Here is a 17,059-nt window from a genome sequence, read left to right as displayed (position 1 = left end):
GCTGCTTTGGCCAGGGTGTTGAATCACAGCAACAGAAGATCAACCAATAACACCCCTAAAACCATTCCCTAAGTCAACAAGCAGAACACCATCACCTGTAATGAGTTGAATCTTGTCTTCTTCAAAGTCTTTCACCGAAGATCTCACCCCCGAGTCTGTAGGAATGTGACTGTAGTTAGAGAAAGAGCTTCTAAAATCTGTAAAATTAATAAAGACATCAGAGTGGGCCTTAATCCCCTAGGATGATATTGTCCTGAAAAGAGAATGTGGACTCTCAGGTAGATGCCACACCTGTGTGCACAGAAAGCATGTGAGGACCCAGAGTATGTGAGAGCCAGACAGTTGGGCCCTAGGGAAAACTAACACGGGCTGACACCGTGACCTTGAACTTCCAGACTTCAAAACAGAGAGAAGTATCTTCTATTATCTAAGATACCCAGAATGCAGTATTTTGTTATAGAATTTTCAATGCATCCTGTGTTCCTTTCTAATGACAAGACTCTGCGTTCCATCAGCCACTCACCCGGCTTAAAGCACTTATGTCTCATTTCACAAACTTTTTTTATACTAAAGAAAACAAGTACCCAAAATATCATTAGAAACAGAGAGTCCTGCATTCATAGACTAAAAGCATCTCATAAGGCAGGAGCAAATAAGCACGAAAGATTAAGATGGCCAACACCTGTGCCATCACCTGGCTGGTCCTTGTCTAGAGAAAATGCTGCTCTTTGGTTCCCTGCCCAGCTCCCTCCAGTGACCAATTACCAACCACCTCAGGGATGTCAGTCAGCTGCTGACTGAGCACTACACTCCCTTACTTCCCACTGGCTTCAGGTGCTAAATGTCAAACCCATGTTTTGAACTGCAGTGAAAAAAAAAAACTATTTAGGAAATTTTGTGACACTTACTGAAGCACAGTGAACCAGAACTGTCACGTCCCAAGATAGAAAACGGTGAGTTTTACCCCACAAGCCTTACTTAAAGAAACAGTAGCACCCAATTCTTGCTCATTTCTTTAAGTTTGTAGTGACATACATTAATCATGCCCAGTCATGGGTTTCATTAAAACACTTCCACACATGTAATGTAACATATTCTGAGATCATGTCTGTATGTACAACTTCCCCCAGTTATTCTCTCTGTCCTGTTCCTGCCCATCTCTTCCCCCGACACCGCAGTTCTGATGGTGACTGGGCCTTATTGGCTCAGTTTTGTTTGACCCGAGGACCTAGGAGGGTGGACACTCAGTCATTCGAGATGAACTGGAGATGGTATCTTCCAACTTTGTTGCCTGATGCCAACGAAGATGAAAGAGGCAAACTCTTGTGTAAGTATGCACTGTGGAAGAAAAACTTTACTGAGGACATTTACAGAAAAGTAAGAGAAATTAGGGAGAAGTGAGAGAAACTCCCAAGAGGAAAAAATGGCTGATGAACTTCTTAGTCTACGCATAATTATATATATATATATATATATATATATATATATATATATATATATATATATATATATATATATGTATGTATTTCACAGCAGACACTGGGCAAACTGCCAGTGCTCCTATGTAAAATGGATTGCTCTCTGGGGGATCTATCTATGGGATCTATCTATGGGAGATCTATTTATGGGAACAGGGAAGGGTCCATATGCTTTATTTATTCCTGGCGTAACCAGGATGACCGCAACAGTCCGCACGCTCCCACCCAGTTAGGTGTAGTTGAAGCCTCCTCTGTCTATCTCTAACTCCTGGTTTGTTGGTTATCGACCTTGGTATCTGTTAGTTGTTGGTGACTTGACTGGCATTTGCCATTCCTAACTTTGCAGGAATCTAAAAGGTTGCTAATTACACTAATTAATCTTTTTGTTCTCACAGATATGAGGAAACAGCTGTAGGTGGACTTAGGTGACTTTTGTTTATGGACGATCTGGTGTTTCCTGAAATGGCTAGAGGTTTCCTTAAAGCTACATTTATTTAGTGTGTCACCATTAGCTGCATTAACCAACAATATGTAATGGGATGACAGTACCTGCACACATTCTTAGAGGACATCAAGGAAGCTAGCTGGCCAGACCAACCAACACTGGCCCTGCTTCTCCAGATCTGTCTCTTCTCAGGTTTGCTTGGCTATCTCATACTCAACGTCAAGCTCTCTGGCTCTTTGTTTCTCATCCTTAGTGTTTCTGATTTGGGTACTTAAGCTCCAAGTACCAAAAATATTTTAGCCCTAGCATTGATTTTGCTGCAACATATGGGAGCAGTTTGTAGTTTTCCCTGTAGTTCCTTCCCCCTAATTCCTACAAAGAACCTGCTCCTGCCTCCCCCCTTACACACACACACACACACACACACACACACACACACACACACACACACACACGGAGGGGGAGGGGGAGGGCAGTGGGTGTGGCCACCATCACATTTAAAATCAACGATAACTAAATCTCCTCTGGGGGGAAAAGTGTGTTTGAATCAAAGTGGTACAATATTCTTTGACATTTATTTTCTATGAAAATGGCAAAGAAATATCTTACTATGGAATTATTAGGGTCAATGTCTGGGTCCTAGAGGCCTTAACAAACTTGGTGTGGGGACCTATTATTAACAGGTAAGTGATAGTCAAAAGCAGAGAAAAAAGTTTTTCAAGGAACAAAGCTGTCTGGTGACCTTCAAGTACATCTTCAAGGTCTTGACATAAGGTTTAGATTTAAACAGGCCTCAGTGTGTGTGTGTGTGTGTGTGTGTGTGTGTGTGTGTGTGTGTGTGTGTGTGTGTGTATACAATTGGCTAGTCATTGTTTCTGCTCTTGTGCAAGGTGCAAGCTGTCACAGCTGCATGAAATTTCTTTCCAAGAAGCAATTCCTTCTCCATCTGCCAGGAGACTTTAGCTTTTTCCTTCTTCCAGAGTTACATTCCTGGAGGAATTCCATTTTCATGAAAGCTATTGTTTAAACAGTGTGATAGCTAAAAACAGGGACCCAAGTGTCTCTCCTTAGTCCACCTCTGCTCTTGTGAGCACAGTTACAATTACACGTAGAGAAAAATAACTCAGGTATTCAAAGTGACTTTTGTTTTAAGGGAATTCTTCATCGCTCAATTTAAAAGTTTGGAATTGGGCATAAAGAAGTGTCATCTTGAGATCTAGCCAAAAAGTCCCAGCTGGTGAAATACTGGATTTACTGCATTAAGTGTAATCACCAAGCATAGATATCAAAAACTGATTGGTTAAACCTTTAGCAGAGTCTGTGATATTTTGCAACTCCGTCAAAGGTAAAAAAATAATGTATATCTCATTTAGAATCATTGCCAACTAGTGAGCCAAATTATTAGAAGATCTGTGATTACGAACCAAATCCCAAATATGTCTCCATCTTAGAAAATGGATGTGTTATGTATTGCTGTTGAAATCTGAAATAAGACAGACACTGGAAAATGGTTTGCTACTTTCTCAAACATTTAGGTAAAGAATGACTCTATGACCCCTACAAGTCTTTTCCTATGTATACATTTTATATATGCATTCATCAGAATTGAAAATAAGACTCAAATAGAATTTTGTCTACAAATATTCATAAAAGTTAGTTCATTTAAAAAAAATAGCAAGCATGGGAGGACCTCTATAAATCCCAGGCCAGCCTGGTCTACAGAGTGAGTTCCAAGATAGCCAGGGCTATACAGAAAAACCCTGTCTTTACAAAAAAAGTTAATTTATCATAACCAGGTGGTGGAAAACAGCCTTCAGTACACATCAACAGATGAATAACAACTGAAATGTGACATACATATAAGAAACATTATCCAGCCATAGAAAGCAATGAAGTTCTACGCATGTTACATCTTGGGTATATAGCTTTTCTTCACTACACTGAAATCCCTGAGTTAATTAAATGATGAAGAGAAAATATTTACTTGACTCAGCTTTGGAGGTCTCAGCCTACAATCAAGTAGATCTGTTGCTATGGACTCCTGGTGGACATGTTGGATGTTAATGGTGAAAAAGGCTAAAGTGGAGAATCCTGGCTACTTCAAAGACAAAAATAAAAAGCAAAAGAGAATGGGAAGGTAGTCAGTCCTATAATCCCTTTTGAGGATGCCCCAGTGACATAAGTACCTCTCATAAGGTTCTGCCTCTTAAGGCCTCATAGCATCTGTGATGGCTTGAGTATGCCTAGCCCAGGGAGTGGCACTATTTGGAATTGTGGTCTTGCTGGAGTTGGTGTTACTTTGTTAGAGTAGGTGTGTGGCTGTGGGCATGAATTTTAAAACTCTCATCCTAGCTGCCTGGAAGCTAGTCTTCTCGTAGCAGCCTTCAGATAAAGATGTAGAACTCTCTGCCTACATCATGCCTGCTTAGACAATGCCATGCGCCTGCCTTGATAATAATGGACTGAACCTCTGAACCTGTAAGCCAGCCACAGTTAAATGTTGCCCTTATAAGACTTGCCTTGGTCATGGTGTCTGTTCACAGCAGTAGAACCCTAACTAAGACAGCATCTCTCAATGATGCCACCTGGTCACCATGCCTTTACCACTTGGACTTGTAGAGGATGTTCAATATCCAAGCAGTAATAATGATTGACCCTTGAGAAAATCATGATAACTGAAATAAGCCAGGCAAAAGGGAACAGATATTCTTTTATTTCCGTCATCAGAAACACATAAAATAGGCAAATTCATAGTGATGAAAGGGAAATTAAAGATTACAGGCATGGCAGAGAGTGGGGAGAGTGAGCAGATGCTCAGCACCAAGGTGCTTGGGAGAGGCATGGACTCTACCTTGACAAAAGGTTTTAAAAATGTGCACTAGTGACAAATATTCGAACCTTGAGAATTAATTAGCACCTTGAACTGTACAAACCAAAGATGGTCAAGGTAGGAAACTGTATTCCCCACATATTTTTCTTATAATTCAGGAAACCCGCACCCCTTACTCTGTGTTACGTTTCATTTTAACCATGTGTTTCAAATGAGAAGCAGAAGAGGCACCCAAAGACAGCACCGAAAGACAATATTTATCTCAAGTCAATGTAGTCAATGATAGTGACAGATTTCTGTGATGTCCCTTCTCTTCCTGAGTTGAAAGTTCTGCAGCAGTATTCATCAGATCTTTTAACTAAGCATAGACTTGTATTTAGTTAACGATGTATTTGTCATTGACAAGGTGACAAGAAAATGACTTGTCAGTGTTCTTAAGTACTTGCAATTCTTCTTTCTAGTATTCTGAATAAAGTGTATTTTCCAAGAGTGTAAGCAGAACATGGCACCAGTAGCTCTGGCTGACTGGAGTGCAGATAGGGAGAGAAAGAGACTACACATGTTTGACACAGGTGAAATACAGTGTTACCACCATTTTATTGGATGAGTCATCACTTCTGTTTGGTTTCTGTCCAGACCCTGAATGTCTCATTTCTGTCTATTGTGTTATAGCTGTGTGTGTGTGTGTGTGTGTGTGTGTGTGTGAAGGAGCCTAGTTTTTATTTTGCTAATAAAAAAAGAACTGTTTGTCAAGAGATGTTTAAATAGTAATTGTGGATTTACTTTTAATTTAAAAGTAACACATTTTTACTATAATGACTTTAGAAGAAAACAATTTGTGGAAGAAAATTACCGGCAGGTTTCCCATCTAGATATAGTAACAGTGTATGGCATATGGGATGAAATAATATATTTTATTTGAAAACGATTGTGCCTAATTTTTCCCAATTTAGAAGAAATAATTTTTCTTTAAAATATATTTGAATAGCCATGAGATACTTACAAGGACATCCGTATCACTGGAAGACACTCATCATAACCATTTAGTTGTGCCCTAGACTGCTCTGCCAAAGGCCATTAGTGAAACAAAGCTGTAGTATGAGAAATCGTGTTACTGACAACTTTACACTGCAGCATGACCAGGAGGCCAGTGTCATTTTGACTCCCTTGCAGCTATAACCAGGATGCCAGTGTCATTCTGACTCCCTTGCAGCTATGACCAGGATGCCAGTGTCATTCTGACTCCCTTGCAGCTATGACCAGGATGCCAGTGTCATTTTGACTCCCTTGCAGCTACTTTTGCCTTGATCTGGTTGTCATCTTAACCTGTTGCATGTCCAAGCAAATGTTTCACTTTCTCAGTCAAACTTGAATTTTATTTTCTCAACCTTTTCTCTGTTGTTCTTATACTGACTCAAGAAATCCCTGAAAATACTCAGCTAAGCACAGGGAATAAAATTTTAAGTTCTTTAAACCGTTAATCTAAGATTTTAATGTGGTATCTCTTGGTTACTTTAATTTGCAGTTTAAAATGATTAGTAAAGTCCAAGTGTTTTCATTTACAATTCTCACTTATTTTAAAGACTCAAGAAGCTGTCTCACTTGAGAGATGGAATGGGAGTCAGAGAGAGTGACATGGGCTCAAAGCCAAGTTAGGCAACATAGTAATTTCTAGGATAATTGGGGATACAGAGTTAGACCCTAGCTTAAAAAAATACAAAATAAAATAATAAAATGAAATATAGATAAGAAATGCATTTACACTACAACATATAACATAGATAAAAGTCGTGAAATGTGTGACAGGCAGTTTTTCATTCAATCATCTTAGCTCTTTATGTTATAAAGTATTATCAAATACCATGAGTCTTTGTCACATTAGCTTCAGTGTTTGCTTTCTAGGGCACAGTTCAGAAAAAGTCTTTGAGAAGTCATTTCTTTAATCTGTGAGTGTTTCCTGTAAACCTCACAACCTGAGCTTGGAGACGAGAAATTGAAAACATATTTTACTAATGCATATTTCTATTACTATGTTGATTGAAATAAGTTTGTCATGGTTGCTGGTGGTGATATGTTACCAATGACAAAATACCTACTTTGGATAATTCATTCTTTTTAAAAAAAATAGAGTTATATTATGCACCATCTCCTAGCCAATCTTCAAAGAAAGGAGTGTGCTAGAGAGCCAGTCAATGGAACCCAGACCAGTAGGTATGATACCTGTGACATATTGTATGCTTTGTGTAAGAGATGTTTTGTGTGTAGCCTATTTGGACAAGTCATAGAAAAATTGCTGAGTCAAAAACAAGATTGCAGCTTAATGAAGGTCAATACTTGGTTCAAACACATTCGTTCTGATCCTTTTCGTTGTCTCCTGTCTTCCTTTCTTTGCCTTGTGTGTGATGTTTGAATGAGCAATGTCCCCTGTGTAAGTGCAAGCAAAAAGTACGTACCAAATTAGACCACTCCATGAGTCACAAAGGAAAAGTTATTCAAACTGCCAAGGATGTCTCTGGGGTTTGAGGGTGTGCGGAAAGAGAGGTGATATGTTGTAGAGTCTGACCAGGGCTCACATTGCCTATGGAGGTGGGTGAATTAGCTGGGACAACCTGGGAACTAACACAAGGATTCAGTGTGAGAAGGGCATGCTTGAGTTAATAGGGATCCAGATGTTGCTTCTGGAGGTAGTTAGCTGCAAAGCCCACCCCCCTGCTCTGCAGGGCGGTGAGGGGCAGTGGTATGGGGTGGGAGGGGAGGTGGGTAAAAAGGGAAGTAATGGTTTTTCTTGACAGACTTTGCTTTACAGGGTTTCTGAGGAATACGAACTTTAAAGTAGCAACCATGTTGTTTACTTGGTCAGACTCCAGCCAGGAATGAGCTCAGACTGCCATTTAGAACAGTAGCATTGACATTTGAGGGTCTAGGGCATGTACCTAAAACTTTGATCCCTTGTTCTCCTGTTGGTAGCACTGTTTGGGAAGGTTGAGCCTTTCAGCATTGAGGGTTTATAGCTCTGCCTCTCTTCTGGTCTGTACCCTCTGTTTTCCAAGTGCGGGCAGAAATACTCAGCTTCCCATGCCAGCTGTTCACTGACATGTCTGCTTCACCATTATGAACTCCTGCTCTGAGGCACTAAACTAAACTTGTTTGTCCCATAAGTTGTTTTGTCACAGAAAGTGTCAAGTACCTGATACAGCATGGTGTAATTTACTTTCCAAGTTGTCCTTTAGGATGTGCTAAGCTTGGAGGCCATGCCACTGGTTTCAGGAGAGTCTAGAAGTCTCTCACTGTGGCCCTCACAACAGTTTGCAATTTCAGTTTTCTTTCTCCTTCTTCTCTGTCATTCCTATCACTTCATGAGTCTCAACATGCATCAGCTTCCCTTATTGATAACTTTTCTTGTGTCGGATGGATGAGTGGATACCGAAAACATGGCACATGTGCACAATGGAATCTTACTCAGCCGCAAAGAATGGAATGGCAGCTATAGGAAAATCCATGGGACTGGAGATTATTATATTAACTGAAACAAGCCAGACTCAAATGTAGATATCACCTGTTTCCTGTCATGTATGTAATCTAACTTTAGGATTAACAGAATTTGAAATATGTAGGATTTAAACATATATGTGTATGCATGTGTGCATGTGTATTGTCTTAGTCAGGGTTTCTATTCCTGCACAAAACATCATGATCAAGAAGCAAGTTAGGGAGGAAAGGGTTTATTCAGCTTATACTTCCACATTGCTATTCATCACCAAAGGAAGTCAGGACTGGAACTCAAGCAGGTCAGGAAGCAGGAGCTGATGCAGAGGCCATGGAACGATGTCACTTACTGGTTTGTTTCCCATGGCTTGCTCAGCTGGCTTTCTTATAGAACCCAGGTCTACCATCCCAGGGATGGCACCACCCACAATGGGCTGGGCCCTCCCCCCTTGATCACTAGTTGAGAAAATGCCTTACAGCTGGATCTCATGGAAGCATTTTCCCAACTGAGGCTCCTTTCTCTGCGATAACTCCAGCTTGTGTCAAGCTGATACAAAACCAACCAGAGTGTGTGTTTATTTATATGAAATAGAAATTTATGAAAAAGCTATAAGGGTGACATGGGCCTCAGAGAGGTGTGGAATATATATGTCACAAAAACAGAAACAAGACAAAAAAGGTAAAATTTGCTTTAATAACACATGTTCTCCAATAAGGACAATGACAGACCTGTTCCTTTGCATTTGGCCTTGATACTTGTCATATTTAATGTCAAATTTCAGAGTTATGCTTTTCAAAAATTACTGATATTCTGTTGTAGAATGGATGACAACCTTCTAAGTCCAGGGTCACCAAAACATGACAAGAAAATAAATTACAGTTTTGTTACAATGACACAGACAAGAGAACGTTAGTGCTTCTTAGTCTGTATCCATGAAAACTCTGTGAACTGTCCCTTCCAACTTGACATTTTAGTATAGATGCATTTGGCTTAAAGTGAAAAATCTAGGGGGTAATCAAAGAAAAGGAGAAGACAGGAGAGATAGAAAAGCAGTCTTCATCCACGAGAGATAAATTAAGAAAGGCTTGTCTTGTTTTCCTTCTCTCATCCCTTGTTTCACTGTATAATAAGATAAATATAAAATATAAAACATATTAACCATGATGAGTTAATATGGATATCCACCATGAGATTATTTCTATAAACAAATTAATTCACAACTCATAATTATCGTTGTGTGTTCATGTCAAAAACACTTAAGATCTATTTTCTCTGCAAATTTCAAGTAATCAATTTTTTCAGCCATGGTCTCCACACTGTACATCAGAACCTCTGACCCTACTCCTCACTAGACTAAATTCGAACCTTTGACAGGCATCTATTCATCTCCCTGAATTCTCACACCTTCTTGTCTGATAACATCGTGTCCCACCACCTCTTTTTACTGTGTTTTCCTCTGTATCTTTTTCCTAAAAATCTGACCACAGGATGTCACAGAAATTAAGTTTAAGTTGCTTTTACAGATTCATTAAATGAATTCAGGAGGATGCTTGAATTGTTCTCCAAAGGGGAAATAAAATGTATATTGGAGGTGGAGGGAACTGGGTAGGAGAGGAGATGGGGAGAGAGGATCAGGTGTGGCAAGAACAGGGGAGAGAGAACAGAAATCAGTGGGTATGGGGGGCACACCTCTAGAATGTGCTAGAGACCTGGGATGGGGGAGACCCTAGGATGGCTATGGAAGTGACTCTAGCTGAAACTCCTAGCAGTAGAGAGTATGAACCCTGAAGTGTCCACTTTCTGTAGCCAGACAGGACTCCCAGTGGACCAACCTAGCCACAAAATCTTTGATCCTAAATGTGTCCTGCCTACATGGTGTGCAGGGACAAAGATGGAGCAGAGAACGAGGGGACAGCCAACCAAACTGAGACCTATCCCATGGGCAAGGACCAGTTTCTGACACCATTAGTGTTACCCCTTACGCTTGTAGGCAGAAATATAGCATGAATGACCTTTGAGAGGCTCCACCCAGTAGCCCATGGAAAGAGATACAAAGACCCACAGCCAAACATTAGATGGAGCTCAGGGGACTCTTATGGAAGAGTTGGGGGAAGGATTGACAGACCCAAAGAGGACAGAAACCCCACAGGAAGACCAACAGAGTCAACTCACCTGAATCCCTGGGAGCTCTCAGAAACTGTGCCACCAACTAAAAAGCATACAAGGGCTGGAGCTAGGCACCTTGCATATATCCAGGTTCCTCAAAAACTGAAATGGGGGATATCCCCAAATTAGTTACTTGCCTGGGAATCCCATTTTCCTAATTGGGCTGCCTTGTCTGGCCTCAGTGAGAGAGAATGGGCCCAGTCCTGCAGTGACTTGATGTGTATGTGTGTGTGTACATGTGTGTGTGTGTATAAGAAAACTCCCAGGAGCATTCTCAGAAGGGAGGCAGAGGGTAGAATTGAAGAAGGGGCTGTGACGAGAGGGTGTTGGGAGGGGAGGGGGTCTGATGTTGGTATTTAAGTGAATAAGTAAATTAATTAATTAATTAAAAACATTTCCATAGTAAAAGCACAGAAAGCAGAAACTTATGCAAGGCAGGAACCTGGAGGCAGGAGCGAATGCAGAGGCCATAAAGGCCACAATGCTCATTGGCTTGCGCCTCATGACCTGCTTTCTTACAGAACTTGGGACCATCGGCCAAGGGATAATGTCATCCACAGTGGGCTGGGTCCTCCCACATCAATCACTAATTCCGAAAGTGCCCTACACCAGACCTCATGGAGGGATGTTCCCCTTTGAGGTTCTCTCCCTTTAGATGACTCTACTGTGTGCCGGGTTCTTGTGATAATAAATAGCACATTATCTTTTTTATTACCTTTAGCCTTATATAATTTTTGGGTATATAAACATTACATTTATCTAGCCCTCAATGAAATGTAATTTGAAGGTTGGGGAGACAGCACGGTCAGCAAAGGGTTTGGCAAAAAGCATGAAGATCTGAGTTTGATCCCAGAACCATCTGAAAATCCAGGCACACAGACATGTGCTTACAGTCCTACCCACTGGGGAGGCAAAACAAGATTTCCATGGTCCTGTGCCAACTAGCCTCCACTGAATTCACAGGCTCAAGAACAATGAACATTTGTCTCAAAAAGAAAGAGAATGACATAGTAGAAATGTCCATCTTACCAAAAGCAATCCACAGATTCAATGCAATCTCCACCAAAATTCCAACCCAGTTCTTCACAGAGTTAGAAAGAACAATTCTTAAATTTATCTGGAATAACAAAAAACCCAGGATAGCAAAAACCATTCTCAACAATAAAAGAACTTCTGGGGAATCACCATCCCTGACCTCAAACTATACCACAGAGCAATAGTGATAAAAACTGCATGGCATTGGTACAGAGACAGGCAGATCAATGTTATAGAATTTAAGACCCAGATATGAACCCACTTCAGTCACTTGATCTTTGACAAAGGAGCCAAAACCATTCAGTGGGGAAAAAGACAGCATTTTCAACAAATGGTGCTGGTTTAACTGGCAGTCAGCAAGTAGAAGAATGCAAATCGATCCAGTTTTATCTCCTTGAATAAAGTTCAAGTGCAAGTGAATCAAAGACCTTCACATAAAACCAAATACGATGAATCTAATAGAAGAGAAAGGGGGAAAGAAGGACTGAAGGAGCTGAAGGGATTTGCAACCCCATAAGAACAACAATCTCAACCAACCAGAGCTCCCAGGGACTAAACCATTATTCAAAGCACAGACATGGACAGACCCATGGTTCCAGCAGCATAGGTAGCAGAGGATGGCCTTGTTGGGCATCAGTGGGAGGCGAGGCCCTTGGTCCTGTGGAGGCTTGGTGACCCAGGGTAGGAAATGTCAGGGCGCTGAGGCAGGTGTGGGGGAGCGGTGGAGAATCACCATCACAGAGGCAGGGGAAGGGGGTAGCGGATTTGTGGAAGGGAAACTGTGAAGGGGATAACATTTGAAATGTCAATAAATAAAATCACCAATAAAAATGGAAAAAGGTATAAAAGTAAGTGGATGACTACTGAAGTATGACACCTGAAGAGTACCACATAAATGCATGAGTGTGTGCATGGACACACATGCACACACATGCACACACACTCACACACACACACACACACACACACACACATGCATATACATACACAAGCAAAAGGCAAATTTTAAGTCTCAAATTTTTTTGCCATGAGAAACACACAATCCAGGGGGACTTGCACATACTTTCTTGTGCTCCTAAGAAAAAGCACAATCATTAAGTTGTAAATTTTCTTTATTTTTCAGAATATTTTTAAATTAAAGGGCAAAAGTTAGAAGTGAATCTCAACCTTCAACTAAATGAAGGGTTGCAATTACTTACAGTGTCATAAAAGATAAACTTTTTGGATGCATGGAAGATTAAAATTTGCCTTGACTTTATTTTTATATTTTATTTAATATTTATATACGTATACAAATTTCTCTCAATACCCACTGAGTACATTTGGGGCTTCCGGAATGATCATGGGTGTGGGACCATCTCCAGGTACAGGCGATTGTTCTAAAGACCATCTGTTATAAATGGAAGCTTCATTGATAAGGCTTGAGAGATGCATTGATCTATAGGTCTAAAGACAAGAACTTAGGGGATGGTTTATTACTATTTCCATCTAATAGAAAAATAGCATTAGGTTCTCCTTTATGTCCTATGGCTAGCAAGCACTAGTTTTTGACCAAATTAACGGTACCAGACATGGGTTCCATCTTGTGGATTGGGCTTTAAATCTGATCAGAAAATGTTGGTTGGTCCCATAACAACTGTTCCATTATTGCACCAGGGGCATATCTTGCCAGATCAGTTCTTTTTGTAGCTCATATATTTCACAGCTGGAGATGACTTGCTAGTGGTTTTTTCTTTCTTCCCAGTACAGTGGACAACACCAACTATCACCATGTAGACTGGCCAGTAGGTCAACCCAGCTTGAGTTTGTCCATGTCCAGTGACTAAAGAATGTGTTTATAAGAAGATAAAGAGAGTAGGGGGGTATGTTCTATGGAGGTGTGGTGAGGTGTGGGGGAAGGGGATGCCTCTGGGGGACCCATGTTGAGCATCCCTCCCCCCCCTGACCAGCCACATACTATTGGGGGGGAGGGATGGAGAGAGGAGGGACAAAGGGGTAAGGGCAAGAGAAGAGAGCAGGAGCAAGAGAGGGAGGAGGGGGCAAGCAGCCCCTTTCACAGTGCCAGGGAACTATGGGGTGGAGTTTGGGAGAATCCTGACAGTAGCTGTGTCTTCAGCAATAGGGTTTTACTATTAAGTTCCAGAAGGTAACCAAGAGTAAAGTTAATATTTGGGGGAGTTTATGGAACCCCCACTGATAAATGACTAGAAAAGAGAAAACGTATTCCTAGCACTAGGCTTTTTATTTGATAACCAACTATGTCTGGGAGAGGCGGTGTACCCCTATTATAAGGGTAACTACATTTAACCCCCTTTTACACATGTATATGTGTGTGTGTATATATGTATATGTATGTATATAGAAGCTTCTACAGAATTTACTCAATATAAACACTTTTTCCTGTGGAAATTATATCAGTGGTGCCATTTCTAGCAGTCATGGAGTCTTCTCAAAGTTGAACAATATTCTATAAGAACTAAATTCTGCCTGCCCAGGGCATATGCTACCATCTTGCTGCATAATTTCTGTATACTTGTCTACTTATTTGTATAATCAGCTGTATTCTTGTTTTCATTCAACATTGACACTTTCTCTGAATCATCTGTTTTCTTTCAGATGTAAAGTAGGTTTACTGCTTGGCTTTGCGAAATACTATGGCTCAGAATGAGCAGGTGTCTTGTCTACTGTCACAGGACTAGGGTCGTCCCGATTCATGCCACTCTGACAGACTTCTCAAGACCGGCCGGTACATTTTAACCCGGCCATATGCTACCCTTGACCTCCTGATCATTGGCAGCTGTGGGAAAGAAATGTGATGTTTAGAAGACCCAGCACGTGGAGATCTGCGACTGGAATGTTCACTACTGGGAGCAGGGCAGAATTGGGGATTTTGTTGTAAAAAATGCCAGTGGTGCTTGGGCATGAAGCTGCTGGAACAGTCACAAAAGTAGGAGCGCCAGTGGAACATGTAAAACCAGGGGACCGGGTTGCCATTGAGCCTGGCTTTCCCCGAGAAATAAATCGGCAGACACAATCTGAAGCCATCAATTTTCCTCGGTGCCACACCCCCGGATAATGGGAACCTCTGCCGCTTCTACAGGTGTAGATTTATGTTAAGGAGATAAATGATTGGACAGGAGAGAGGAGATAGGCCAGGGAAGACTGATGAGCGGAAGTGGAGGCAGGAGACGGAAAAGAGATTGGAGGGAAAACGAGGATGAAGGCAGATGCTTGTGTCTCTCTCAGCGCATCTCTAGATTGACGAGGTGGTTATTATTATTTCTAAGGGTTTCTATGGGTCTTTTTATCTCATATATAAGGGAAGATTGTACCTTTGTCCATTGGATGTAAGCTTATTGTGTAGAGGGTTTGTGGATTGAGAATTTATGAACCTTCTTGATGAGCTACCGGGCTTTGGAGTCATGATTTTGCTGGGCGATGGAAGAAAGGAACAGGACAGAAGCAGCAGGGCGGGCAGAGTGAACCGCCTGGGAAGGGAATCGTGTGGAGAGGGCGGCTGGGCTCCACACTAGAGCACCGTCGGAGTGAGACTGCAGGGGCCAATAAAAGGATAAGCCATTCTTTTAATATTTACCACGACATACAAACACAGTGCTGAATTCGGCTACATGCTTCCTGCCGGTGTCACCTCTGAAGAAGGGGCCCCGGTTGATCCTCTCTCTGTGGCGATCTGTGCCCGCCATGGAGGTTCAGTTTCTCTGGGGTGTTAGGTCCTTGTGTGTGGAGCTGGGCCAGTTGGGAGTTGCTCAAGTAGTGGTGACTGACCTGTCTGCTTCCTTGACCAAAGCCAAGGAACTTGGAGCAGACTTCACCATCCAGGCTCACAAAGAGACCCCTCAGGAAATTGCCAGTAAGGTGGAAAGTCTGCTGGGGAGCGAGCCAGAGGTCACCACTAAAAGCACAGGAGCGGAGTCCTCCATCCAGACCCGCATCCATGCCTCTCCCTCTGGTGGGTCCGTGGGAATTGTGGGAATGGGCTCCGAGATGGTCGGTTTTCCCCTAGTGCACGCAGCTGTGGGAGAGGTGGGTATCAAAGGCGTGCTTCGATACTGCATCACGTGGCCAACGGCAATCTCCATGCGTGCATCTGAGACTTTGAATGTAAAGCCCTTAGTTGCCCAGAAGCTCCCTCTGGAGAAGACTGGAGAAGCATTTGAAACAGCTAAAAATGGAGTGGGGCTGAAAGTTAGGATCAAGTGTGACTCCAAGGACCAGAACTCCTAAACATGAGTTGATCTATGCCCTCAGCCCACTCTCTCAGCATCTAAGGGTTAAATGTCTAGAAGGGGAGGCCATTAATGCAGAACTTTCTTTTTGAATGGTAAAAATAATAAACTCAAGCCAAGAGCCAAAAAAAAAATAAAATAAAATAAAATAAAAAAGAACCAGCATGAGGTTCAGATGAGACACCTTCCTCAAACTACACTCAGTGGAGCCCAAAACCATTGGTAAGTTATGAAGCCTTTTCTGTTTGGATCAAAGTCTCACAGCAGTTTTTAGAAGTGTGCCCCACAATCACGACTGTTTGATATGTAAGGATGAAATGGCCCAAGATTATACAAGAAAGAGTAAAAAGCAAAGAATTGTGCTTAAGAGTCTGCAGAGTTAGGGGAAGATCAATAAGACATTTTATAAAACACTTTGTGAGAAAATTAAAGTGAGTATTAAAAAATAGCTCTCTTCCTTCCCCGTTTCCCTAGACTTCGTTTTTATTGCAACACAGAGCAGAGTTAATGCAAAGGACCTGATGTCATGCTGAGACTTTCGTTTCTCCATAAGGAACAAGCAGACCACGGCCTCATTTGCAGAAGTTCAGCCATCTCAGGAACTGTCAAAGACTCCATCCGAGCTGACACACTCTGCAGGGCAAGTGTTCACGTCCAGCATGAAGAAGCTTCACCTCAAAGTCTTTGGGTTGTGCTTGGTGTAACAAGGGTTCTTTGCTAAAGGAGCCATACTTCACATCTAAAGAATGAAGAGAGAGTTGTCTACAGATGTTTTGAATGCATAGAACCCAGAATCATTTCCTACATAGCTGGATAACTTATTCTCTTGATCTTTTTTTTTTATTATTTGTTTGTTTCCTGGCCATGAAAATCTGTTCTGATGTCCAGCTTCCAAGACCAATACCGCCTTGTCTTGTTTCTGACAAGGATCCAGGAATCAAAAATGGCTACTGGGAGGAGAGTCACAGATGTCAGAAGACAGTAGTAAGATGAATGGGAAAAGGGGGCAAAGAAAAGCAAGTTCTCAAAGGTCTGAGGTGTTTTGTTCTCCCTTTTTCCAAAATGGAGAGAAGGAATGGGAAGAGAGACTGGAGTGGAGGGTCTCGTTCATTGCCAGCATTCCACTTAGACATGGAGGACAGGGCAGCTCACAGTCCCTACAAACCCTGCCTGAGTCTGATTCTTTTAAGCCCTACCAATTTCCCTGTGGAGTGGGTGGGATATCAAATGTCACTGATGGCTCCCAAAGGTCACTGAGCTATGAGTATGTGGCTGGACATTGGTGGATGGTCACTATTCTTAAGGCAAAGGGACTCTGTGGCTGAAGAGTATCCCGGGGAATTGTACTTATCATCAAACTGAAGGGGCCCA

At 41.8% G+C, this 17,059-nt stretch overlaps 1 pseudogene across 1 annotated transcript; it reads left to right on the top strand.

The window, feature by feature from the left end:
- The first annotated feature begins 1,257 nt into the window (after positions 1-1,257).
- On the top strand, positions 1,258-15,686 carry LOC308430277 (sorbitol dehydrogenase-like; annotated as a pseudogene). Its single transcript has 3 exons — positions 1,258-1,377; positions 14,265-14,541; positions 15,055-15,686. The product of its transcript is annotated as a sorbitol dehydrogenase-like (transcript).
- The last annotated feature ends 1,373 nt before the right edge of the window (positions 15,687-17,059 follow it).

This window comes from Micromys minutus (genome assembly GCF_963924665.1).
Source record: "Micromys minutus genome assembly, chromosome: 15".
In the NCBI taxonomy this organism is placed as follows: Eukaryota; Metazoa; Chordata; class Mammalia; order Rodentia; family Muridae; genus Micromys; species Micromys minutus.
The sequence above is the reverse complement of the archived record's forward strand: the minus strand, read 5'-3'. Positions and strand labels throughout refer to the sequence as shown.